This window comes from Hirundo rustica, chromosome 7 (genome assembly GCF_015227805.2).
Source record: "Hirundo rustica isolate bHirRus1 chromosome 7, bHirRus1.pri.v3, whole genome shotgun sequence".
NCBI classification, from domain to species: Eukaryota; Metazoa; Chordata; class Aves; order Passeriformes; family Hirundinidae; genus Hirundo; species Hirundo rustica.
The window spans coordinates 26595622-26622910 of record NC_053456.1 but is presented as its reverse complement, the minus strand read 5'-3'; the positions used below and the strand labels follow the sequence as shown (position 1 = coordinate 26622910).

At 39.7% G+C, this 27289-nt stretch overlaps 1 long non-coding RNA gene across 1 annotated transcript; it reads right to left on the bottom strand.

Annotated features, from left to right (window-relative positions):
* LOC120755334 (uncharacterized) lies at positions 1–27289 on the bottom strand. The gene is made up of 4 exons (XR_005701739.2): positions 27159–27289; positions 25307–25379; positions 10550–10711; positions 1–468 (listed from the first exon to the last, which is right to left on the bottom strand). It is a non-coding gene; the product is annotated as an uncharacterized LOC120755334 (long non-coding RNA).

Here is a 27289-nt window from a genome sequence, read left to right as displayed (position 1 = left end):
TTTGGGAGTAAATTTAGATTGATAATCCCACCTAAATCTCTATTTTCTTAATTTATGTTTGGTTCAAGTCATTATAAAGTCACGAAGAACAATCATTCTTGGAATTAAGTTGTCTTAAACTGGGGAGAATTCAGAATGCCTCTGCCAGTACAGGCTCATTTCTATTGCTCTTCTCTTGTGGAAAAGTGTCATTTTTGCCATCTGAAGAAAGCAGCTCCTCTGTTTGAAGACATATTTGTTTTGTACATTTTCTATTGCTGTTTGTATATTGTAAAGCACTTTGAGCACATGTAGAATGAAAGACACTGCACGGAATACAGTTAGAAGTTGCCGTGTTGTAATCTGCTGTAAGTCTTTGTACGTGGCAGCAGGGGGCACTTCCACAAGAATATGCCGAAGCGCAGTTGACAGACTTCTCTGGTTTCAAGGCCAGGCAGAAGTGCTGCTCACTGTGTTCACATCCCACTTCTGAAGGCAGAGCATGATTGCACTGAGCAACAGCAGCCACCCCTCTTGTTCCTATCAAAAACTCTCAAAGCAAGTTGAGTAGCTTAGCGAGAAAATTAAAGAAAGACAAACACGATCCTTTGAATGAAGTACGAAAAGGGCAAAGAATCGCACACTTGAGCACTGAAGATGCTCAATGTCTGAACAGGTTCTGCCATCCCAGTGCTGGTGTGGGGGATAAAGAACTGGAATTCCATCACAAGGGTCAGGAACATAACAGGGATACTGGGACTCTTACCTTTGCAATTACCTAGGAATTTTTAAATATTAGTAAGCTAATTTCTGCAAGAAACAGTTAACAATCCATTCAGTCATTAAAAACCTACACTCAAAGAGGATGTCTTCTACGAAACAATCCCCAAAACCAGTCTCTTCCAGCCCTATTTTTCTCAATTATCAGCTAATAATGAAATCCGGAGGGTGTCAAAAAGGAAATACAATCAAGCAGCTTGGGAAGGACATGTTATTCGGCACATTGGGGGATTTACTGCAGGGCATTCCCTGACTCTGGTCTTTGCAGTATTTCTGTGCTTGCTTGTATTCTCCCTAGCTGATATGAGGATCCCAATTTCTGTTTAACGTCATAGCAATGGAGAAGCAAGCCCTGACCACAATGAGGAGGGTAATGGTGGTGGCTCAGAGATCCTAAAGTGTTAAAACAACCAGAACAGAGAGAGCAAGTACACAGGACAGACAGGAGGGGAAAAGTAACCAACAGCATCACACTTTTCAAAAACCCAGGATGCTAGTCTGGCTTTTCTGCTATGTGGAGTTGTGTGCTAGCAAGACAGACTTAGGAAATATTAGTGTATTTGTGAACAAAGAATCTGTCTGAGCATTCAGGCTAAATGCCTAATCTCGCCCTGCTAAGATGTGGCACTGGGGAGGTGTTAGAAAAAAGAAGAAACTGAAAGTGCCTTAGGAACCAGAGGTGAGTTGCTGTTAGAAAATTCTCCACAGTAGCTCTCAGAGATTAAATATTTTCAATTTCAGAATGTCAACTTGTGTTGAGATAACAGAATGACAAATTATTTTACAGTACCTTCTCTGTAATGAAAATTAAAATACGGCGACCAATGGCATAATATAATGAGAGCGATTTATGTATGCTGTAGCTAAAATTGGAACATCTTAACAAAAGCATTGTTTGGGAAAGCAAAACACACAAAAAATGGATTTTAAAGGGGAAATAATTGTCTCTGTGTTGTTAGATGTCAGATGAATGAGTAAAACTACTAGTTCTAGGATTTGTGCATTTTTTTAAATCTACATCTGTTATAGTGACTTAAAATAATACTTTCTTTGAATAGGGCATGCCATCAATTTCACAGTGGCTGAAAAGAGACTTATTTATATGATGCACTTCAGTGTTGCCATAAAAATTGAATACATTAGAGCCACAGACAGAGCTTTTTACTGTGAGTTCACAATGAAAGCACACTGCAGCAGCCCTAACCTGATTCACTCTGTCTTCAGATTTATTTCTGAAATAATCATATTTTGATCCATGTACACAGAAAATCTGAAAAAGCCTGTAGGATGCAGATCACAATTTATCCCAAACTTCCCTCCCAGCTTCAGCACTTCAGTTCTACTAGAGCCAGAGGAACTAGGAAGAAAGCAGCAGCTTTGTGTATTTTTCATCCTGCCTTGAGGCAGATTGCAAATATCTGCTCTACCTCTCGCAATAATCATGACTGTTCACCCTGTTTAGCATTGCTATCAGAACAGCTCTTCTAAAATGTAACTTTTGGTCATCGGGAGCCAGAATATGACACTCTAAATCAAAATACATGAGCACTCCAATTACAAGTATAATCTGGAATCCCCTGCCTTCATTGCATTCAAGGTACCAGAGTTTCCCTGGAGAAATGTTGTATGCTTGTTATCACAGTTTTCTCTGTGAGCTGGGAGAACTGATCTACCAGAGCCCTTCTCGGGGCCACGTCATTCAAGGCAACACAACAGTCTCAAAGCCTCTATTTTATCTATACCTTCCCTTGGGCAGCTATCCCTCCAACCTCTGAGTGCATTGGGATGCATCTCAGGCTGGGATGGATTCTCACAGCTAAGACAGCACAATCTGTTGGAGACGTTGTCTGTTGCTGCCTTTCCTACAACAAAGCATGCTAGAGTTTCTGAGGGAACCCCCTGGTTTCTTATAGTCCCCATATTAAGACCATTTTACAGCAACTCCCTCTTCATCATGTAATTAATCTGTCTGCTGCTGATGGCTAAAGGCATGTAAAGAAGATAAAAATTCCTTGAGTTAGGATGGGCCAGATTTATATATTCATAAAGGATACAGCATAAAGAACAATGGACTGATTAAAATGATAGCTACAATAACACAGTAGCTCTCTAGTAAATACCTATCCCACCAGAGGTCTGAGTCATGTTTCAGCTCATGGTACACCCCCTTTTCTAAAGGGAAAGCAACTATACAAAGGGAAAAGGCAAAGGGGGAAACATTTTAAGCTGAGAGAAATAGCAAGCTACAACTGTTTTTCATTCCTAAAACATTGAATCCCGATACTATTACACGTCAAATTCATTAAGTTGTCAATCATGAAAAAAGAACATGTTTCACAGTAATAGTGGTCACGGATGAGATGCAACAAACCAACACCAGTACCCCAGACTTTGACCTACAGTGTTGAGGAACCAGTGTGACACAAACCATACTGAATACAGGTGTGAAGATGGCTCTAGCATGCATGCTTATTAACAGATACCTTTGCCACACTTATTAGAAAACACTACACCTACTGCTTGTATGTAGAATACTTCCATGCATGTTATGTACTGCTCCTGCAGTTCTTCCCATAGTTAGGGCACTTCTCAGATCTAGTCAGTGGTATTTTAAAAGCACTTTCTTTTTTTTTTTTTTTCCAATTTGTGTAGTCCATAGCCAATCAAACACACTGGACCATGGGTAAAAACTATAAAGTATCCCTGAAACACTTCTAATTACTCATTCTTTGTAGGCCTGCAAATCCAGAACACTGGGCACAGAATTGTTCCACCTGCTCCTTAGCACTGCAGGCAAAACAGTGTTGAAGGGCTGCTGTGGCTGCAGAAAGAGGAGATGCATTGGAAAGAGCAGGAAGGGAAAGCTCTGCAGATATCGTCTTGCTGCTTCTGTTGTCACTAGGATAAAAGGAAAAGAGCCACAACTGCCACTGTCAAATGAGACTCCATCCTGGTGGCAGCAGCAGCCTGGCTTTACCTAGGTCAGGTTTTAGGCTAAGTATGCTGCATGCTTACAGTCACTGCTCACAGTCATTTCCCAATGCATCTGCTGCCCTGGGTAAACGTTTATCACATCTTTGCCCACGGCAAGACTTGTCTGGACCTAAGCAATAAAACCCTCCTGCAGCTGAGAAGAAGGCAATGAAAGTCTCCATTGAGTTAACGTATCCTGATGCCAGATTAAAAGTGGGCAAGCTCTTGATGACTAATTCACAGCCTGAACTCTCACTTTTCAGTACTTCCTGCTGTAGCTGGTCTGCTGCAGACCAGCTCAGACCTCATCTCAGGTCCTAGTTGTGCTGCACAGCAATTCTTAGGCATAGACAAAAGTTCCATTTGATAGACAGCAGGTAAAGACACAACGGAAAAAGCATGTAAAGAAAGAATTTCCCATATAGTTAATAAGCCACAAATTGACAAACTCCAAACTGATTAAAGATTTTGTTCTGCTTTTTCCACTCCAATGTCTACATTACTTTATCCCTTCTCTGTTTCAGGATTATTTTAACTGGAAATCTCATGAAAGTTACTCCCATTTTAGCAGGACTTCAAATGCAAAGCACATCATGAAGGACTGCTTGGGTCTGTCCCTTCCAGAAAAGGACAGGAGGAAAATGAGAGCACTTATTCTGTACTCTGAGCCTTCATGGAAAAAGGGAGGTAGGCAAATGGGCCTGCAGGGCTACTGGCACAGAAGGAAACTACAGCTGGAGCTACACACCCTCCGAGACTTGATAAGAACCACCTTGGCTTACAGAGGAGAGCAGATCAGAAGCCACAGATAGCACAAAGCTTCTGGCTCCTGTTCCTCTAGATGCTAACTACCCAGTGACTCCACAAAACCTCAAAATGACTACTGCTGTTCACTGATGGTGCCTGTTAGCAAGCTCTTTATAAAATTAACGTGATATTCAAACATATTCTTTAGTATCATCTTCCCCTCTTTCCTGTGAAAGATACCAGCTACAGTCAATTTGTCATGATTAAACCTGTACCTGTGCTGGAGCTTTAAATGGTGCCAACCATGGTGTCTGGTCTCTGTGCCTTCACAAACAGCTTGACATATTGAGAACTGCTTTTTTTGAACTCCACATAGAGCCAGATTTTGGTTCCTTATAAAGTGTACTGGAATTCTGCCATCAACAGAGCCAGTCCATGTGGACTTCATGTCTACAAACCCTGAGAAGGAAAAAAGCTGCTCTACTTTTATTCAAGTGGAAGAAGTTTTCATGCTAACTAGCAAGGGGTTTGGGTATCTTTTTCCCTTGGATTGGAAAGTGTCAGCCATCCCACATGATATTCATCACTGCACTGGCTCCCACATTGCTCAAGTCATGGTATAATAACCAAAGTGATTACATAATAGCATTTTGTATTCTGCATAACTCATTGCTATTACACTAATAAGCCTCACCCTTGCCAATGACATGATTTTTTTTTCTGCAATGCAGCAACTCTGCTTGAAAAAATAAAAGGTAAAAAGCACAATGAGGCTTTTTAAGGGCAGGAGAATTATCCATTAATCTCTGATGGAATGAGATATTGTAGAGCTGCTACTGACACTTGTCTGGGAAGATTTTGCCTAACTCATTCTTGGCTGAACCAGTAGGGATATAATGAGTTCATCCCAAACTTAAGGCAAGATTTTTTTTTTTTCCAACATCCTACATCTTGATCTGTGCTATATGTATACACCCACTGATACATTCACAGATGTCTATGACAGTAAATTCTGAAACTAAGCAAGTAATTTCTGTGTGATGTTCCTGATGACACAGGATATTAATAAATTAAGATGCACATCAAGTAACAAGGATCCACATCCACCATCATGTATTTTCATACTCCTACAAATGCTTAAATACTACTTGTTTTACATTGAGAGACAAGTCAGAGCTGACCAAACAGTTTAAAACCCAACCACAGGTTAGTTTTCCTTCCAGTCATTTCCTAGTAGTTGTTAATTTTGTTTTCCTATGACTCTGTCTCCACATTAGAAGTCAAATATTTTACATCAGTCTGTACCAACAGTCTTCTACAGGAGATAACAAAGACAAAATATTTTTTCTTCATCTGCACTCTACTTCATGAACTGGGTATCCAGCAGCATGAGGGCACTGACATGGGTTGATAAGAGATTCTATAGCCTACAAGTACCACAGCAGGCCTGATGGTGAGCTGTGTCCAGTTTTTCATGTCACAGGAAGGATCATGCACAAATATGACTTAATTCTACCTTTGTAACTCCTTAATCCTGGAATTAAGTGGTATAACCATTCCCAGCATAACTTACTTTGCTGCTGCCTAGCAGTCTGACTCTAGTAAGCTGGGGCAGCTGAGGATTTTGGCAATGCTTTAATGTCCTGACTAAATCCTTTATTCTTTGGGGAGGAGACTAGGGAGGTTTTATCTTGACATTATAGCATTTCACTCAGGTATTTCCAAACTGTGAAGGCATTATCCGTTATCCCTTAGAAATCAACCAACCTTGGAGATCAGGTAGAGAGGCAGATTTAAGCAGACCTATGATTTCTTATTCCTGCATTAAGGTAGAGCAGCAGAGTAGAGCTAAGGATGTTTCACAGAGATTTGAAAAGGTCAACATTTTCTTGTTCGTTAGAGCCTCTCTGCAGTTATTTTTTGAGATAATATTGCAGTAGGTTGATCTTAAGATTTAAATGAGGCATAGGTTGACATTTTGGAAGTGCACCTTGAGGGTCTGGAAGGGCATGGAGGAAAAAGCAAAGATATTGCTTTGCAGAGACTACTACTAGCAAAAGCTCTGCAGGATCCAGCTGACACATCTCCCACCAGGCTGGGACCTGATGTTCAGAAACATTCTCAAGCCCAGCTAGTCACCAACAGATGTAGATGTTCTGAAAAAAACCTGGCTGCCCAGAGTAGATGTTTCCTGAAAAACAGCTCTGGAAGGAGGACTTCAACTTCTAATTGGGAAAAGAAATTACAACAAAACTATTTCCCCTTAAGTCTATGGTCACAGCCCTTAAGGCTTTCCTTCCTTGGTCAGCTATCCATGCTATTTTTTATTCTGTTTCATTCAAGAAGAGTAACCACAATCTCGAAATTCTGGAAGAGGAAAATGGCACACAGCATGTGCAAACTGTGTGCCTGCCTCCATATGCCTATGTGGTATATGTACATAGGACTGTATGGGTGGAGAACTGAGCAATTTTCTTCCGCTTTTATACATTTGCTGAAGTCACTTGATTTGTTGAAAGTCACACTGAGCAGGGCATAAAAAATACTGGGCTGGGTTTATCTAAATTGCTGCCATCACTGAAATACAGAGAAAAGAGAGTCTTTGGCAAACGGCATCATTTGTGCAAGCAATCTGGGAACAAGCAGCAAATGTGTGATAAGTCTGGCAAAGCCAATTAGAAGTTAGTCAGCAGGCAACTCTGTGGTAGAAAGATACTGCAATACCTCACTAGAAGAAGCCCTGCTACCATCTTTGTCAGTCCTTGTAACCCTACATCAAAAAGTATCAGCCCAAAAAGTTTTCCAGAATTCATCAAATCCATGAGCCCAAAGACCAACTTCAGTTACCTCTGCAAGGGGCACTCATGAAAAAGCAAAATCAAGACTTCTAGACCATCAGCTGTAAAACAAGGTACACCCTATACAGTATTTGCAATGGAACAGCTAGATTTTTCTATTATTATTATTGTTGAACAATACTAAGATTGACTTTGGTATGTAAAGGATCAACATTTCCCCAAGGTTCACAAGCTATCTTCAGCAGCAGGTTACTAATATTTCAGAGCATTGCCTCCCCACTAAAGATTGTCAATAATTAAACAAACTATCTGTTCAGTGGTGACTGGAGCAATATGATCACTTACTATTTTGTTCTCTTTCACATAACTAACATGCATGCTCAAGTCATCAACCAGCAGCAGCACAGCTGAGTTACTATCAATCTGACCAGAATGGAAACAACAATCAAATCCCTTGTACGAGAACACTGACTTCTGTACAATTTCTTAAAGCTCTTTATTTTTTGGTTTATTTCTCATTATCCTACAAGGTGTTTGTAAAATGATTCACGCACAAGGCAGCAAAATTCGGAAGAATGAGAGTTGAAAGCCTCATTTTTTTAAGAACCTCATCTCAGAAAATCATTTGGAAGCTTTGTCATTTGCCTTCTGGATGTTTTTATTTCTTGATAATACCAGCTTATTATCTAGGCTACAGAAATATACATTGCCCATGTTGTGGTAAGCACCACACAAACACATAATGAATCAACAGTCCTTTCTTCCAAGAGCTTATATACAAACATGAACACTGTGAGAAATTCAAAGGCGCTGCCAAAGCCTAATACTATTTGTAGGTAAAACATTAGGAAGAACCTAGGATATTTCAGCAGTATTTCCATCGTGTAGTTTAGGCTGAACAGTAAGAGCAATGTTTAAATCACAGGAAGCAGTTTGGCTGGTCATAATGATCTCAGATATAAAGTATTCTGAACAAAATACTTCGTATCCCAGCAACTCCCAAACTGCTGTTAAAATCTTAATCCTACCACTTTACATAAGATATGAAAACTTGAGGTTTTATACTTGTAACACCAGATGAGTAGGCTGAAAGGTGCAACAAAATTCAACGCTATCCACATTTATAAATTAACATTTTTCATGTCACTAATTAGGTGCATTTTAAAAAACATGGGCATATATTTTTATGGGCCTGAATAACTGCACACTTCCACAAATATTTTTCAGCTCCAGCATTTGTGCGAGCCTTTAGCTAGCTTTATCCTGTCTTATATAGTAATGATATCTGCAGAGATAAAGAGTGAACCTTTACAAAAAGAATGCCTTTAATCAGTCTTCCAATCAGAGTTTGAACTAACGAGGAAAGTCTCAGTGCAATCGAGTTAGGTCTTGCTTAAATGCATCTGACATTTTAGAATAGATTAGGTTCTAATGGTCTATGGAGGAGCTTTCTCCTTAGAAACCTTGGGATGTCATTAATAAATATTTGCCATCATATAGGGACTCCACACCTCTGCAGTTGAGACAAAACATCTTATAGGAAATCACTGCCTACTGTGTCGTGAACCACATCAGTGAAGCCAGGCGCAACATCCATCAAAGATTAAAAGAGCAGAAAACGAACACTGCTGTGACCAAACACTTGAAATCATGTGCCGACTGCCACAAACAATTACAATTCAGCAGGGGTATTCTCAGGCATTCACAAATCATGACTGCAGGAGACCTCAGGAAATGGGGCCACGATTAACCCATCCTGCTGTCCCCAGCCATAACAACAGGCTTTTTCAGGGAAGAAGCTGCAGGCTTTCTTGTCATGAAAAAAGACTAATTTTACTAAAATCTCACCTTCTAGTCAGGATGTGAAGCCTACTCTTTTATACACAGAAACCTAAAGTTACAGAGAGGAAGAAATCGGAATACAGTTCTGGTTTTTGAGCAAGAAAGGAGATCTACTTTAGGCTTCTCATTTGGCAGCAAGAGGAATACCTCAAAGGCTGCAGGCTTGGAGTCTCCAAGGAAGGCAGCTGCTCTTGTCCTCCAGTGTCTAGTGACAATCCCAACACATCTTTGTGGAGCACCAACAGGCTCCATCTGTTAGAACCCATCTTGTCCTTATGGCCAAATCTGTTTACTACAGGAAGGTAGGTTAGAGGTGACATTAACTGATTGTGGGTTGGTAAAAAAGAACAAAAAGCCCTTCTGAGCACAAAAGCATGTAAAAAAATTATACAAACTGCAGAATAAAAGTCCCAGGTTTGAATAACATCAGGTCCAAAAAAAAAAAAACAAACCAAAAAGACACACACACACAAAAACAAACCACAAGGCCAGACTACTTGGAATATTATGTCCATAGACACATAAAATTTGTGTAAAAGCTCTTCCTTTTTTCCTACTTTTTATTTTAAAATCAGTCATTTAAATTTAGCCCTCTATTCTCAAAACTGGTGCAAGATTCCTTGAGACAACCTGCGAACTGAAATGGGAACTTTCTTACTTGACATTTGAAGAGGACGTAGAATCAGATTTTCAACAAAACAATAACTCAAAAGGGCTGGCCTTGCTGCCTAGCACAGACCCACTGCCTATCGAGTACGTGGCTCTTGCCTTACCCCATCCAGCCCTCTCTCCCACAGCCTCTTTACAATCTGGTTCACTGCAGGCTCCTCCTGCAATGTCTCAGTAGCTGCAGCTGGATGAAGACCTGTTCAAGACAGGAGCTTGCAGAGGAAATGGCTTTGTTCCCTCTTGAGAAGTTTTATCTTTTTTTATGCAGATTTAAAGCTTCCCAGTATTCTCATACACAAGCATATTTGATGGGAAAGGCCTGACAGAGAGCAGCCAGCACCTTGAAGTCAAATCCTCATGTTTTAAGAGGGCTCTCAGGGCTGGGCAGGCTCAAAAGCAATGAACACCACTGATGTCAGTGCAAGTTTTCTATTGCATGGTATCAGCCTGTTGTTTACAAAGGCACTCACTAGAAAAAATGATCCAATGGTGAGGAGAGATACATACAGAGATGTAGGCAAAGAATAATTAAATGCAGTAATTAGCTACAGTGCAAGGGAACATGGACAGGCTTCAACATGCCTCCTATATTGTGAAACACTTGGGCAAATGCAGGGTGGCTTGTTTTGAGAACTGCCAATAACCACATTCCACACAAACTAGATGACTAACTGGCAGACAGCATTAGAGTTTTACAGAATTTGCAGTTTATGGAAATGAGTACTGTTTAGAGCTCTTATTCCTACAATTCATTTATTTACCTTGTAGGAGAGCATCTGATTTTCCACCCATGTCCTTTCCGCTCTTTATACACCTGTTCACTGGGATGTAGGGAAACCAGACCTTTCCAGACCATGAAGATTAACAGGTCTTTCCAGGTTAGTTCTTCATGAGCCACAGGAGTGACAGGACCCAGACTCATCCTATTCAGGGAACAAATATACAGAATACTTGAGATAAGGCCTCATTACCTCATTATCAGTTCCTACTTTGCACAGCACTAAGAGTTGTTCGGATCATTGCCTACACACCGCACAGAGGCAGAGTCTGGGATGAGGGCAGAAACCAAAGAGCTGGCTAAAATCAGAATAGACTAAAAAGGTAACTGGTCTCATGGTTCACAAACTCTTATGCCTGGGCTGCTTACCTGCAGGCATCCTCATAAGCACCTTCTGAGTTATTGATTAGAGTCTGTTAACTCAGCAGCAGCAACATGGTAAAGTGCTCCCACATTAATTATTGCTGCAGAAGGATCACAAAGGAACACCATGGCACTTCCATTTCACAAACCTGACAGCCAGACAAACCAACAGATTTGCCCAGGCTATTTCTCCAAGAGGTACCTACCTCTTCAGACTCCCTTGAACCTGGGATCCTGACATAACAGGCAGGCAGGCTCTACTGCACAGGTCAGTGGCACTTAAAGTTAAATTAAAAGGTAATTACACTGACCTTCCTTAAGTCAATATTTCTGTGCTTAAGAATCAGGCAGATGTTTCTGAACTTACTGGTGAGGGAGAGTGGGTGTTGAAAAAAACCTATTTAATTACAGAGAGGGAATTAGAAGAGGAAAATGAATATTCATGCATGCATTCCTTCCTGCTTGAGTAAAAGGAAAATAGAGGGAAAGTCCTGCTTCTCAGATAGCAGGTTCACAGGTTTTGGAGTCCAAACCAACTTCCATTCAAATCAATGAACAGATACCAGCAGACAGGACTGTAATCAGACCTCAGATTATTCTTAATATTTATATACAAAATAATAGTACTGCATAATTAAGGATGGTAAATTAATAATTTTAGTACACATGACACAGATTTGTGACTTTTCAATTCATAGGCTTTCACTCCCTTATTAAGACAGAACAGTTTGTATTCTGAATAAACACGTATTCCCAAGATTTGACATAAATTTTGTCTCAGAAAGTAATACCAACAAAGGTAAAAAACAAAGTGACAAACTTCAAAACTATTCAAACAATACTTTATCTGGAGATAGTGTTAGGTGAGGTTCCAACTGGGAGCTATCTTCTCCAGTTCAGTGTCTAAACCAGTTTTTGTTAAACTTGTCAACCTATACAGATAAATGTCATTTCTACCCAATGACATAGCTGAGTGTGAGCAATTCTGCAACAGATGCTCACACTTCTGCCATTACTGGGAGTGACCAAAATAGTTTTAACAAAAGGTTTTGAATGAAAACAAGTCTATTAAAGACAACCTGCTTGAAATATTTTCACTTTCTCATGCTGTTTAACAAAATCCTAATTTTCAGTCCCTTGATTTTTTTTTTTTTTTAATGACAAAATGAAAGTAAGTGAGGGGATCATAGTTTATTTCCTTTCAATGTCTGAGGCATAGGAATGAAATGAGCCCTTTAAAGCTCCATTAATTCCCAAACAATCTGTAAACACATACACATCAACAACCTGGTTTTCTCTCCCACGCAATCATTTCTCATCAATTATTGCCAACATGATTAACATTTTCCATTTTCCTGCCCTAAGCTATATAGCTCTTTATTTGCAATCAATCCATTCCAGAATGTATCAGGAATCCACTGCTGCCTCATGAATATTCCAGAATTTGTGAGAAGACACTAGAGGACCTCTCTGCTCTTTCTGAAAAATGTAACTTTTTTCTTGAATTGTCATATTTCAGCAATGCACTAAGTCAACAAATCCACTTGCATATTGTTCAAAAATCTTTAAGTAAAAAAAAAAATGTCTAAGTCGTTGTGTATAATTTAAGATCAAATCATAAAAAGCATGAAGGAAATAAATAGGCAGTTTATTTGGCATTTCTCTAAAACACTGAAATGGTGAGGCTTTATATTTCATCAGTAGGCAGATGGGAGAGGTTTCTTAAAACTGTGCAGCTTAGCTGCAAGTTAGAATTCATTGCCACAAGATATGGATCCTTGAAACGCACAATAAAAAACCAAACCAAACAAAAACCACCCACAAGTCTATGGGGGAGAAAAAAAAATAAAATTAAAGACTATTAAATCCAGCAGCCCAGTCATCTGATCTGCACCTTGCGAAGCACTGGAACAGTACAGGAGGAATGTAGTCAATATATTTCTCTTTTTCTCCTAAGCATCCATTACTGACCACAGAGAGACAAAGTGCTGGGCTGAAAGAACCTCTGGTGTGCCCAAGCAGGGCTGTTCCCATACAGGCAGATGCCCCAGCTCTAGGTGAGGCTGGCTTTAATGCCTCATAACAGGGAAGCCAGCCCACAGCAATAGCACAAAAATGCTGAAATTCAGTAACTGTCTTCCAGGCCAAAGATTTCTTACATGCTACAGTTGAAGTAATGGAAAGGCCTATAAGCTAGAGAGCATGAGGAGAATTCCTGTACAATGTGCCTCTCCCTACATCTGCCTCAGGCTTTTAAAACTCATTTCCATAGTAATTTCCTTCTCAACTTGACATTGCTTTGCTCCTAGTTCAATGAATACTTTGCCTGTTTGGTGAAATTCTTGCTAGGATACAGGATGTGAGCACTTAATACTGTTTGCATTCAAATTATGTTTCCATGCCTTCTTCAGGATACATAGTTTTAAGTTCCACAGTACTGGTCGATACCTTAAAGAAATACAGAACTGCTGAAGCAAATCGTCACTTCCTGGAGTACAGTATGACTTCTCCATTAGGTTATAACTTAACATGTGCCCATGCACATAAAGAGGTAAACAAGGAGCTTGCCATGCACTGCACAAGAATCAAATCTCAACTGCTATCCTTTAGTTCAGGCTGCTAAAGCCCAGCCATACAAATTTCTTCCTGATTTCATAAACCCGCATCATTCAGTTGCCACTGGATGTATCAGGAGGGATAGAGATTCTTGCAGCCAAACCCAAAACCTATGATCTCACACAGTAGCACAGTCCCACTGTTGGCATGTAAATCCATAACACTTCAGCCTGAAAAACTAGATTTGCCCTGATCTTCCATAGATGCTGCACTTCTGCTATAGACCTTCCAAACTTCTTTCTGGTAGGACAGTGTTATTTCTTTCTAAGGGAGCCTGAGGACAGAGAAAAGCATATACAAAATTGTGGAAGCCAAAAAACATTTGGCCGGAATACAGCCTGACTACCTGTTTGGGCATTATCAAGAGGATGGAAACTGGAGGCTGCAAAGGACGCTACCTGAACCCAAACTTCTCCTGCTTAGTAGTCCCGCAGATGATGCTCAGTGTTGGCTGCTTTGCTGCCTCTCAGCCAATTGCTGACCAAAAGCTCTGAGTCCCTTCAGACACCCCATCTATTACACTGCAGTCAGTGAACGCCCTGTCAAAGCCTCTTGAGACTAAGCACAAATCTTTTGCTAAATTGTATATAAAATGGAAAAAAAACTGTCAAAAAAAAAAAAAAAAAGAGGAAAATAAAAGGTCATCCATCTAAGCACTGCAGCTAGAAATAAAGAATAGAAAATCTTACAACTTACTCCCTCTCTTTCCTGCTCCAACCATACACTGCCATACCCTATTACTCCCTTTGTTTGGTTATGGAATTCATTTCATTTGTGGAAGAGCTGATTCAGCTCACTAAAGCAGCTAAAAAACATCCCAGACAAGAAACAAACATGCGAATAGAACTCAGACATTTTTAAAAAATAAAATCCTTCTATAAGAGATCACTTTGAAAGCAACTGGATTTTGGACTAAGCACAACTTATTGAGAGTCTCTGCTTTCTGCAGAACAGTTCAGGTTTGTCAAAAATGAAGACTGTCTTCAAGTCAAATAACAGAAATTCAAAGAAAACATGGAAACCAGCCCCAGAAGGGATGGAATAGCCTTCTGTTCTGATCAGTGCTTCCACGAAAGATTCTTTCTCTTGCTTCCTAGAGTACACAGCTGAAAGATCTCCAGGTCACAAAGGCTGCTATGGCAGAGCACAGGCACAGGAATGGACAGAACCTTATGGAAAATCCAAGGCACTTGAAACTCTAAACAAACCCGCTGTTTGTTAAAAATTGATGTTAAGAACATTGCTATCAACATCTCTCAGAGTGAGAAATCCCATTCCACTCTCTAGGGAAGCTGTTTTCCTGAAAAAAAGAAGCCCTACAATCATAAGAATTATGTATATTTTTTGCATGCCACATAGCAGGCGTTACTCTGAACTTCACAGATTCCTGAAGAATGACAAGGCTAACAAACATGGAGAACTCAAGGAAGCCTTGATTTGACTGTCACTGCTGTCACTGCTAGCTGTGACTACAGGGCACAGAGAATCTCTCAAGTATACACGACCTGATGTTTGTGGCTGTGTGTGGCAAAGCTCTGTAGGAAGGAAGCAGAGTTGCAATGCAACCCATTTAAAAGCATTATGAGGAAACATGCCTCCCCCACAGGGGCATCTGGAGTGCAGGGACTTTTTTCCATGATAAGTCTCCCAGTAGGAGGCACTGACCTGTTTTTATCTGCCATTCATCTTTGGGCCATCTCCCATTCTTTCAGAGCTAAACAAGGATATGCAAAGAGCTAAGATGTTAAAATAAAAGGACTTAATGCAAATAGCTTTTTTTCCTCCCATCCCATCTGCCACAGACTCGGAACAAGATGTGGTAATAGAAGAACATAGAAAGGTCAGAGGATTTTGGGGAGGTGGGGGGTGGGGATTTAATGCTTCTGTAGTTGGAATAGCTTGTGAAACAGTCTCAGGGGTCATAACTTAAGCATGACACATAAAAGGTGTACAACTGAGACAAACCAGTGATCCATCTGGTCCAGGATCCTGTCTCTGACAGTGGATAGTATTGGACACTTCCCAGAAAGGGGCAAAAATGGACAAATTACAAAGTTATGAGCGTTCAGCTAGTGGATTGCCTATTTTTAAGGAAAAAAATTATTTTTGAATACCACTAGTTAAAAACTGGTCTCAAGCTCAGGGTCCCAGAATTACAAAATAGAATACCTATGTGCACTTTTTTTTAGGAAAGTTCAAAACTCAAGTTTTTAACTTCGTGAGTACTTAATGATTTGAAAATAAGAGGAAACTTCAAAGTGCACTATTACTTCTTTAGAACTGCAGACAGCCGCAAAGTGCTGGAAAAGCTGTATAGGGGCATTTTTAAGTTCATTCCTGGGGCTGATCTAGGCACTTGGGATAATGACATTTGAAATGCAACGATAGCAACTGGTGTGACTAGAAATATGCCAAGGAAAAGTGCATAAAGCCCCACCCCATGCTGCAAGATGAGCAGGGCTGTTCCGTGACATCGTTACCATGCTGTAACTGGGTGGTATGTCTAAGGCTATATTCTTGTTAGAACACGATCAAGGTCTCAGCCACGCTGCATATTTTAATCATGCTGTAATTGCACCAGGGGACAACTGTAGGAAAACCAGGTCCTACGATACAGACATATTTGAGGTGGAGTCAGACAGAGCAAGAGAATATCCAAGAGTAGAAAAGACAGCACAGTTGAAGTGCCTTAAGGGAACAGACTCATGTCTGCCAGAAAATCAGAATAAAATGGGGCTTGGATACAAATCCCATTATAGATTTGTCAGTGCAGCAGCTTGATACATTTACTTAAAGGTATAAATTAATTAAAACTTTCTGTGGTTAAAAATCAATCAAGCAGTATGCCTTTTTGTGGAGGGAAAAGACGGCATATACATATATGCCATATATATATGGGGGGGGTGTGTGTGTGCGCGTGTGTGTGTATATATAGGTGTATATATATAGGTGTGTATATATATCTATATCTATCTATCTATCTATATATCTCCCCTATAATAACAGCAGAGAACTGGTGAGACTTTTCCAAGTCAGTATCAGAGACTTTTTGACTTTCCTTACTACAGCGTTCCTCTGTAAAAACACAGGTTTCAACAGCTGGCTATTCCCTTAAAAGCACTCGATCAATCTTTATCATCTTACTTTCACCCACCAGGCTGTTCCCAGTACACTGTGGTGCCACTCTTGTCCAGGAAGCTGTTTCTACAAAAATGTATGGCAGAAGGGAGCCCAGATCAAATAACTGTGCTTATAAAGGAAAAATGGGGAGGAAAAAAAGGGGGCGGGGGGGAAGAAAAAGGATACAGAGATAAGAATTCATATCATACAGGCTAAGAAGGCACTCCTTTGAAATCAATGGAAATTAAATTCTTCAGATGTTGGATCAGGCCAAATGTACTTTAGTTTTATGGTGCTAAGAATTTGACAAGTATATTTATTCACTGCCATCTCTGTTGACCAGCTACTTATGCATTAACTGCTCTTCTTTATGTACATATCCATCCTCACTCTACTAGCCAAAGGTTCCATTATTTATCAAGTTGAGATAAAAGTCAGATCTCAGGGTTCAATAAAAATCATAAATAGAGCTAACACATGACCAATCTGCAGCCTTGAGGATTATCTCCAAGTTCGAAAATACACAAATCATCAAGCAGGAAGGAGTTAACGGCATCTGATTTGTCTTCGTGCAGCTTTTCAGCTACCCATACTGCCATCTACACAAAGAACTAAATCCAAGAAGTAATGCTATTGTTTTTGTGTTTCACATGCAAAAGTGCAAATACAGCATGCGGGATGACAGAATATGTTGGCAGGAACATCTGTGTTACTGTGATCCAAAGGCAAATGGTAACCTGGAAAGTTCAAGCTCCAAAGCAAGAAAGTACTCTAACACGAGGCTCTTTTCTCACATAGAATGTCACTTTTGCTCTTTCCTATGAGTCCATTATTGACCATGGACTGAGATGCAATTCTGGGACAAACATGTCTCTTGACCAATCTGATATTGCTGCTCTTGTGGTGCTAAGTGATATTTATACGGATTTTAAAAGAATACGAAAAGCTCTTCATTCAGCTGAACTTTCTTTGAACAAGACTACAAAGCAAGAAATAAAGATGACAAATAGTGCAGAGCACTTGACACCTTGGCCTTGTATTTTACAAGAGATACCAGAAACTGAAGTCACCTACAAATCTCAGAAGAGTCACACAGGGTTTTTCACACTTCCCAAGAAATATCTGAGATACAGTGAAACTCCAAAAGGACTTCTCATCATGCTTTCACTTGTTCAGATGCAGACCCAGCTCAAGAACAGAACTCAGAAAGGAATTGCTACAGAGAAGTAAGCTACATCCAAACATCTTGGGAAGCATCTAGCCTAAGACTGGGAGAAAGGGATTGCTCCAATCCTGAACTGCATCCAAGCAGAGTCAGCTTTTGAACTCTTAATCTGGAGGCATTTCAGAACAGGTGTCTAAATTGCACCCAAAGCTCCTTCCTCAGCTGTCCAGGTCAAAGTGATGTAGTCTCTTCCCATATTGGACAAACCTTTAAAAAATTGTATCAGATAAATCACCCCAAATTTCAGACTGTTTATCCAAAGCTTGCCTGAATGAGACAGGTCTCCTTAGGAAGTAAAAATAGGCTTGAATCTCTTGCAACAACACCCTTACTTCAATCAGCCACTTCCAAAAGTTTTGCCCACTCCTGAACAGCCTTTGAGGGCAGCCATCACAGAGGAAGAAAATTAAGCACCTGGGAGAACCTAGAAACCAAAAGTATATTCAATATGATGCACAATCATGCTATATCAGAATCCTGCTGCCTTGCTGTATAAGATAAAATAAGTTCCTAAAACTGAAGGGCAGAGGAAAAGGGAAAAAAAAAAAAATCAGCTCCTGGCCAAAGTTGCACCTACTTTGTGCTGGCTAGAGCAGTCTGCAGCCACCCTTATCTCAAATGCTGAGGTGTGGCTCTTGCAGCCAGCACGCCCTGACACGCAGCACACATCAGATCTAAGCACTTGCTTATCAGATCAGAATGAAGCACTGCTTGCTGGGACCTGTAGTCTCTGAAGGCCGTATCTGGTTTTAAAAAAGACAGACAGCCACAGGGCACATCACAAAACTGAGGATTGCATGTGGCCCTCCCACGTTAGTTTCCAACATCACACGCTGCCAGAAAAAAAGAAATCAGATTTGGAATCTGGGCTGCCAAGGCTACAAAGAAAAAAAAATGTTATGAAGACACGTTTCTCAGCTTAGGCAAAACTGAGAAAGAAAACACCTGAGATAAGCAGATCCCTCAGCAGCTACGCTACACACTTGTCCATTTGTCCACACACTTATTAACAAAGCAATAGTCATGTCTTTCATTGCAACCAACATTGATGCAGTATAAAAAAAGGAGGGATAAGAAAGTACCTTTGCTGCCTAAAAAAACCCCAAAAACAACCTTCACCTCCCTCTCCTCCCCACACCCATACAAGTTTTAACAGCCGATCTGATCATCTCCTCCTTTCACAACAGAAAGTTTAATATCACCAGTCCAGAACACTGGAGATACGTCTGCCAGTCACAATCAATAGGACAAAAGGAAATGGTCCTTAGTTGCAACAGGGGAAGCTTAGGTTGGATATTACAAAAAGTTTCTTCACAGAAAGAGTTGTTAACCATTGAAGGAAGCTGCCCAGGGAAGTGGTGGAGTCACCATCCCCGGAGGTATTTAAAAGGGTACATGTGGCACTTAGGGACATGGTTTAGTGGTGAACTTCTCAGTGCTGGGTTAATGGTCACACTCTATGATCTCAAAGATCCAATCTAAGTTTTCTAACCCAAACAATTCTGTGATTCTGTATCTGCATCTCAACTCCTTCTCCAGGTAAATAAGCCCATCACTTGAGTTCAACATCTGGTAGCATTATATTTGGAGTTTGCAAAGGTTTTTTGTTTTGGCTTTTTTTTTTTTTTTTTAACAAGTCCCTTTAGATTTAAATTAGCTTTATATGGATGGCTTGACAATTTTGTGATATATTACTTAAGATGCACGGGCCTTTTTACTTATTTTGTGAATAAGAAAACAGGAATACCTAGGGAAAGCTTAGTTTGAAGCTCTTCCTCAACAATTACTATTTAATGCTTAAATGTTTCCCCTTTAAAATGCAAAATTTGGCAACTATTCCTCTTGTTACTTACTTAAAAAGGCAATGACTTTTCCCAGTATACCTGCCTTTAATGTAACAATTGAACCACAGCACCATTACAAAAAGAAAAAGCAATCAGGAGTTTGCCAACCGGAAACAGACTGAGAGTTTTTCCATGTATACTACAGTCCTACTTTTCCCTTTAGTTCATGTCCTGGCCTCCTCATTTCCCCACTCCTCCTGCCTGTGCTTTCACAGAGTTTTGGAACTACAGGGAACCATCAGGGGCCAGTTGCTCAGCCTGCAGCTGTAACATAGGTCAGAGTTCTTAAGTCTTTGCTTTTGCTTTTCCTTCCCTGACTACTGTTCTCATCTGCCTGTATGCTCAAGCACACTTCTCATTTGAGAGGAATAATTTTCACTAGTCTAATGACATCTACTCCCAGAAAAAGCACACAAGATCAACAAAAAGGAAATCCACAGCTGCTTTCTTAAATATTTTGTCATATTAGAAGAAAAGGAAAGTCCAGAAAACATAGTAAAAATACTGTAGTATGACACAGGTTACTATAATCATCAGCATAGTCAATGAGTTTACTTAAGAAATCCAGCAGAAGAACCTCATTAAATAGGTGTTCACCTTCTCACAGTAATTGCAAGTGTCAGATATATATACATATCTAGAAAGAAAATTTAGAGGTTTTGTCGTCATTACTTTAGGGCTGGATTCCACACACATGCAATTCCTGATTCAACTTTATGAGTGGCATTCATTGACTGGTATTAAAAAAACTCCAGTTCCTTTAACAGACATTTCTTGACAATCATATTTGAATAAAATGCCTATTACTATTTATTTATCAAAGATAGTTGAGGGAGAAGAGGAAAATCCTGTGTGGAGAAGCCCATCATGAAAGGAAAGAGGAATGGCTACATCTATGTCATACAGGCAAGATACACAATTTCTTCCTCAATTTCTAAGATTAGAAACATTACAAAACAAACATTAGCAAGTGCTCCCAATTTGACTCCAGCCTGGTGAGTGATTCTAATTGGCAATTGCCAGTTCAGGATTGCACAAGAGTGGAAAATTATATTGTATTTGTCAGACTTCTAACATCCACAAAGATTTAAAGATGCCACTCAGAGCTATTGCACCTTTTGACTTTGCTGAGTAGAGTCTTTTCAAAACAATACAAAAGGTTACTATGAATATACTACAGATATTTGAAAATTATTTTTTCTAAGAAACTGGTTGAGGGAGTGAATCACAAAGACGCTGATTCGTTCTCATTTCTTTTCCTTCAGGAGCTCTTTGTTACACATACAAGCCAAAGAAGAGTGGCCATGAGCGAGTATTAATCTCATTTCTGGGCCACAAGCTCCAGCTAAGCAGCACCAGGTGGCCAATGGAAGCTGTCCAGGCATACACTAAGGTGCCTTCACCAGACCCCCAACAGGAAATCAAGGCTCTGGAGGAGAGGTGGCGGGAGAAAGGATGAACACAAGCATGAAGGACTGTAACAAGAAAGGCCACTCAGCCTACATCAAAAAAGACTGCCTAATATTAGTCACACAGATTTATTTTCAGTTATAAATCTAGCAAATTTCTAGCTACTCACAACCAAATCTCATCCCTCAGCAAATGGCACCTGACTGCAAGCACATCAGAGAGTGCAAAATAACTATCAATTGCTGTTCAGATGACAGCAAAATCTAATTATCTCTGCTGCAGCATTAGTTGATACCAACACTTTAGAAGACTCAAGACACTAAACACATCTAAAAAATAAGACTTCATGCACATAAAACGCTTTTAAATATTTGTTGAATGGTATGCATTCCTGTTAGATGTGAAAGGCCTTGCACATGTTTTTAATGCTGCACTGTACCAGAGCCTTCAGAGGAAGTTTCAGTGCAGAGAATGCACCAACTGACCAGGAACTAAGCCAAACGGGCAAGGGCTCCCTTTCCTAGTGCTCCGTATGTGCCCTATTGAATGGCACAGCACTCCTGGGCAAGTCAATTACATGCATTTTATAGCTTTTAGGAAAGATAAATCACAAGCAAAACTATTTACACCATTCAAATGAAATAATTTAAGGCTATTTCAAGTGTGTTTGTGCAGCTATTTAGGTGACTGAAATCCACACAGATTTTCTACAAAAAGTAAGGGGGGAAACCTATCAATTAATACTGCCTCATTAAAACTTTTATAATAGCAAATAAGTTGTTTCTGGAAATGAAGCCCTGACTTAGAATATCCATATAAGAACAAAAAGTGTGGTTGTGTACCTAATACTTCATGAGTATTAAGGTCAGTAAAGCAGAGATTGTTTTCCTAAGTTAGTGATCGACATTAAAAATTCAGTATTCAACAGCACACACGTTACCCAGTGGAATATAAGACAGAAGAGCTCTTATTTCTAAGAGCAAAGGGAAAACATGGTGTCTACTATCATTCTTTAAAGGATACTATAAAAAATACATTTTTACATGCACACTATAAACCCAGCAGAAGACCCATGAGTTAAATTTTGAAGTAATACCACAACTGTTACTTTCGTTTAACAAACACTATTTGAATCTCTATTAAGTTACTATAATTGCTCATCTTTTCAGATCATTAATTGTTAAAGAAAAAGCACTGCCTGCTAATGCCTGCAAAAGTAGAGATTGATGAGACAGCCATGGGTAGAGATTAGCTGTGTGGAAATCCCAAGTTACCTTACATATTTATTAATTTTCAAATACCTTCATTGGATTATTAGTTATTTGTTTTTCCTGTTTAGAAGTGTATCCATTTTATGCAGCATTTTGTTATTTTCTCTGCTATGCCCTTTCTGCTGAAGATGATGAGCTATTTACCCCAAAATACCAACTCCAGCATGAGGTCTCCTGCCATCTCTAGCCTAAAGAAAGATCTGGCATGCCAGGAGAGCAGGCCCAGTGTTAAAGCTCCCAGCAGCAGTGACATCCATCCAGACAGTACTCCCAAAGCTGTCCCTGAGGGGACTGCACAGGGTGCCCCTTTGGAAGAGCAGAAAGCAAAGCCACTGCTGTATGTTTGTCCTATGAAAGGAATCTGTAATTACTCTTTTTCTTAAAGCTATGGAGACTAGAGCAATACTTTTAGTAGGAATCCTGGCAGCTTTAGGAACTGGGGCTCTTGTATGCAGAGGGGAAACAGTTTCTGAAAGTTCACATGGGCCAGATGCTAATGAAAAAGCAGGAAACCCAAGAGGATTAGAACTCCTTTATATACACATCTTTTTATATTCCAGTATTCCCATTAGTACCATTGTAGGGCATTCAGCCATGGATTTGGTTTTCCCTTCTTTCCAGTGCACGAGGCAGAGTGCCCCAGCCCCCAGCTCAGTGCTGGACCCCCTCCTAATCAGAACCCAAGTGCACACACTGCCTGAGGGACACATCACAGCATCTTGCACACAGCAAGCCCATAAACAGATCCAATGCTACAGGCTGTCACGTGCCAGGTAAAGTACCTGGCACATTTGGTGTGGAAGTCAGGGTATTGCGTGAGAAGCCGGAAGCCAGCAGGGCTTTCATCCACATAATGGATGAAAGCAGGACTGGTAAAAGCTGCCACATTGCAAAAAGTATGTAAAATTCTGGCACAGAGTCGATTGCACATCTAATGCTCAATGTGCAGGGCTTGGCAAATCTTGGCAAGAAAGAGAATAACTCACTGAGGAAAACAACATTTTCTCTCCTTTCTTTTCCTGGTATTTTGCATTATGCTGCCACTGTACTGACACATTCTGTGTTGCCTCCTTATACTGGCAAAAGGGTTTGCTCTGAGTTTTAACAGGACAAGCCAGGGCAGTTCATATAGCAAAGCCATGTGCTAGCAAAAATTATGTTTTCTCTAACTGTGTTTTTCAAACTTCATCAGGTACTTGGTTTGGTAACTGAACATCAAATGTGACTTTCACTTTTCTTGTATCACTTGCAGTGGTAAAGGTCTCAAAGGCCAAATTATGCCTGCAGTTACACACACAGTTCATGTTCCACCCACAAATGATGCAGGGAAAACTCAGCGGGGTAGGGGAAATGGTGCAGTGTAACAAGCACTTTGTTACTTCCTTGGGCAATGTGCAAAGCTGGCAGCCAGGAACTCTGTTTTAACTAAGCTTCTTACAAAACCATTTATGCATTTGCTATGACTCAAAGAAAGTTCTACAGTGACAGTTAACATTTTCACAACTTGTATATGATTTCTATATGTTCTTCTGTGTTACCTGGGTATACGAAGGATCAACTTGGCTTATTTTTTCTTACTCCATACAGAAGGGAAACACTTTTGCTCATGAACTTTCTGCCTCTCAGTCAGTCTTGCTCTAGAGACCCAACCCCACACACAGGGAACTGGAGTCAAGTAAACAAGTATCACTTTCCTTAGGTTCTGCTGAAGACAACCTTTACCTGCAAGCAGCTACCTCCTCACAAATAATTATTCTCCTGTGGTCTCTTGTAGTGGGTTTCAGAAGCAAAGAACAACTATACATCTTCTGTTTTGATATGAGGGCCTTGTAGGAGCTACAGATCAGTTAATCATAGAGCACTTTTCTGAACGCAATGAAGCATCCATTAAAGACTTCAAATTCTTTCAAAGGAATTCAAAGGGAGAGGAGAGATGCTCTTCTCACTCTAAGCATGAGAAAGCATCTCATTTCTGTTGCATAAATGAAGTCAGGCTCATGACAGGCAAATGCACTGACAGCCTCTTTACCCGAATCTCACAGCATGAAATCAGCCACCCTCTAGACTGTACAGGATGAGAGCATATGCTCTAACTGTATTTGGGGGAAAGAACTCATTCAGATCACAATATACACATTTCTGTTGCTGGATGTTATGTTCCAAGTTAAAACTGTATTACCAAAAAGACCAAGCCTTATTAATGTAGCTTCAAAACAGCAAAAAAAACCCCTAGAAACCTCCCAGCAATATTTGTTTAGCAGAACACCTGTGAAAAACATCATTTTAGGAAGAGACAATGTCAGGCTTCAAACAACTCTCTTAAATGAACAGGGAAAAAAAAAAAAAAATCCGCACACTGTTAAAAGTGTCCCCTTCAGTAAGAAATGTCACATGTATGGCACCTTAAAAACATGTGAATGCAAACAGCAATAGCTCTTTCTTCTAAAAATAAGGCTTGGAGGATAGATATTTCCCAAAGCAATACCTCTGCCACCATTTAAACCACTTTGAACCATAATTACAGCTGAAGATATCTGACATAGTATAAAATTTTTAAGCACAAATCTTATTTTGCAGCCAGGATTAGTACTGGAGAATGTTGTTTGAGATAATTAAAAAAAAAAGTGAGAGAGAGACAGATCTTTATCAGATGCCTGGTCATAGAAGTCAAGATCCTACAACCATTCAAATATTTTTAAACTACAACAATCAACCACAACAGGGTACACCTTCTTAAGATACTGGGATGTAATCCCAAGTAGAAAAGTACTCTGGACTACAGTGGAAATTGGGTTAGACCCTTGATGCTCTGAAATGCAAAACCAAAAAGCATCACTATCTTACCATTTGCTAAGGAACATCTTATAAAAGTGCATTAAATTGTAACTTACGAATTTTCAAGTCTTATGTGCATATGAACAGTAACAGCAGGCTAGGTAAAGCACCCTTCCAGGAGAAGCAATCCTGGGCAAAACAAAGACAAAAGACATAGGAAAGCAGTTAATGGATTTTCTCCAACTCACTTTTACAAACATCACTGGACTATGCAAACAGAAATTTCTCAAAGGCCTATAACTTGACTAAATTTGAGAGTTTTTCACAGGTACAGCATGAGGTACATTAATAATAATAAAAAAACTCCCCTTATTCATCAAAAGACATCAGGTGTCTACTCCAACATGCAAGCACATTTCAACTTTGCAAGAAAGTGTTCTAATTTTTTTCCTGTGTTTACTGTTGGAATAATGCATTACAACAGAAGAGGGTTTAGGTGTTGATAAAATTACAAGCCACAAACCCCAATATTTCACTAATTTTCAGTTACAAGCATTATTCCTGTAAGTTCTGTAACAGCGAAAAAAAAAACCCTACAGGTATATCAAGTGTTCAAGAACCACAAATTTATAAAAGAAATAATTTTGGAATACTTTTTATTTGTTAAATTAGATTTGAAAATGTTGAGTTGCATATCAGATCTTCCCCCCAAACTACATTAGGTATATCAATAAATAACAAATATGGAAATCAGCATCCCCATAATAAATTAAAATCAAGAACTTCAAGATTAATATTTAATGAGGTAAAATGTGATGATATACAAATAAGTGACTGGAACACTTTAAAAGTTGCGTACCATGCACAGATTTTCTTCATTATCAGATTTCTCTAGAAAGGTGAACTTTTCTCTTTGTTTCAAGAGAGAAAATTAATCTTATCATATCATTTGTCAATTAAATCATATCTTAAAACCTTAAAACCTTTTCAATAATTACTTCTAAAAGTAATTACTGAAAAAATTATGGTCTACAGTACATGTACCCTAGAACTTTACAACCAACATTGATCATATTTTTTGTTTCCAGAAATGTTTGTTACCCAGGTTCCAAATTTAACATACTGGTCAAACTATCTCACTAATTCAATCCTTTTGAGCACAAGTATAGAAACCCCACAAACATTTTCACCAAAACCAGAGAAGATAAATGCTGCAAGGCAGCATTTAAATACTTATTTTCTCATAGAAAATTTATTCTTTAAATCTAAGTGATGATGAATATTTATGGAGAGCAAGGAAAGGCTGGAAATGGCTGTTCTCGCAGCAGTTATCACTAACTGGACAAATGTCTTTCAATTCAAGTTACCATAGGTACTGCAGCTAAAGACCATAGAAAAAGCTCCAAGCTCTGCTTTGAGATTGTTCACCAGAATACAGATTTATTTCTCTGATCTTAACTCCCAGGGCAAAAGCCTGGCCTCTCGAACCCATTGGTAAAAGTGCTGCTGGTGCAGGAAGGCAAGGAGTTCTCTCAGTGGTCCTTGGGAGACCTTTTGAAGCCTCTGCACCACCTCCTCTTTGAAATGCACTTATCTTAAGCAACATCTTAAGTCCGCTCATCTCTTTGTGGGACTGAAATAGTTTAGCTGTTTCTGTCCAATTAGTCCTCTTAATCATACATTTGTTAACAACCGATTGCATTACTCCCCTCAGACTACAGCTGGCCATATCAGAGTCTAGCACCCAAATGCCACAGGATGACACTGTGCATTTGTGACACACATTTACCATTCAGAGTTTTTTGGTCATCAAAGCAGACTTTCCCTGCAAAATCTCTTGTATGGTCTCTTTTCTTTCACTCTGTGACTCAGAGGAAAGCCCATCTGATGCAGATCCTCTCACAGTTCAAGTATCACCATATTTTTAGCAGTCTTCTGAGGTGAGACATTGCTATCATCACAGTTTACCTTCCTCACGTTTGTACACCGATCTCAGCCATATCACATCACAGGCAGCTTTCAGTACTTTCCATGTTCTATTCTGCAGCAAGAAGCTGCACATTAATTTTCTCTCTTGGAACAAAGAACTCAGTTTCTGC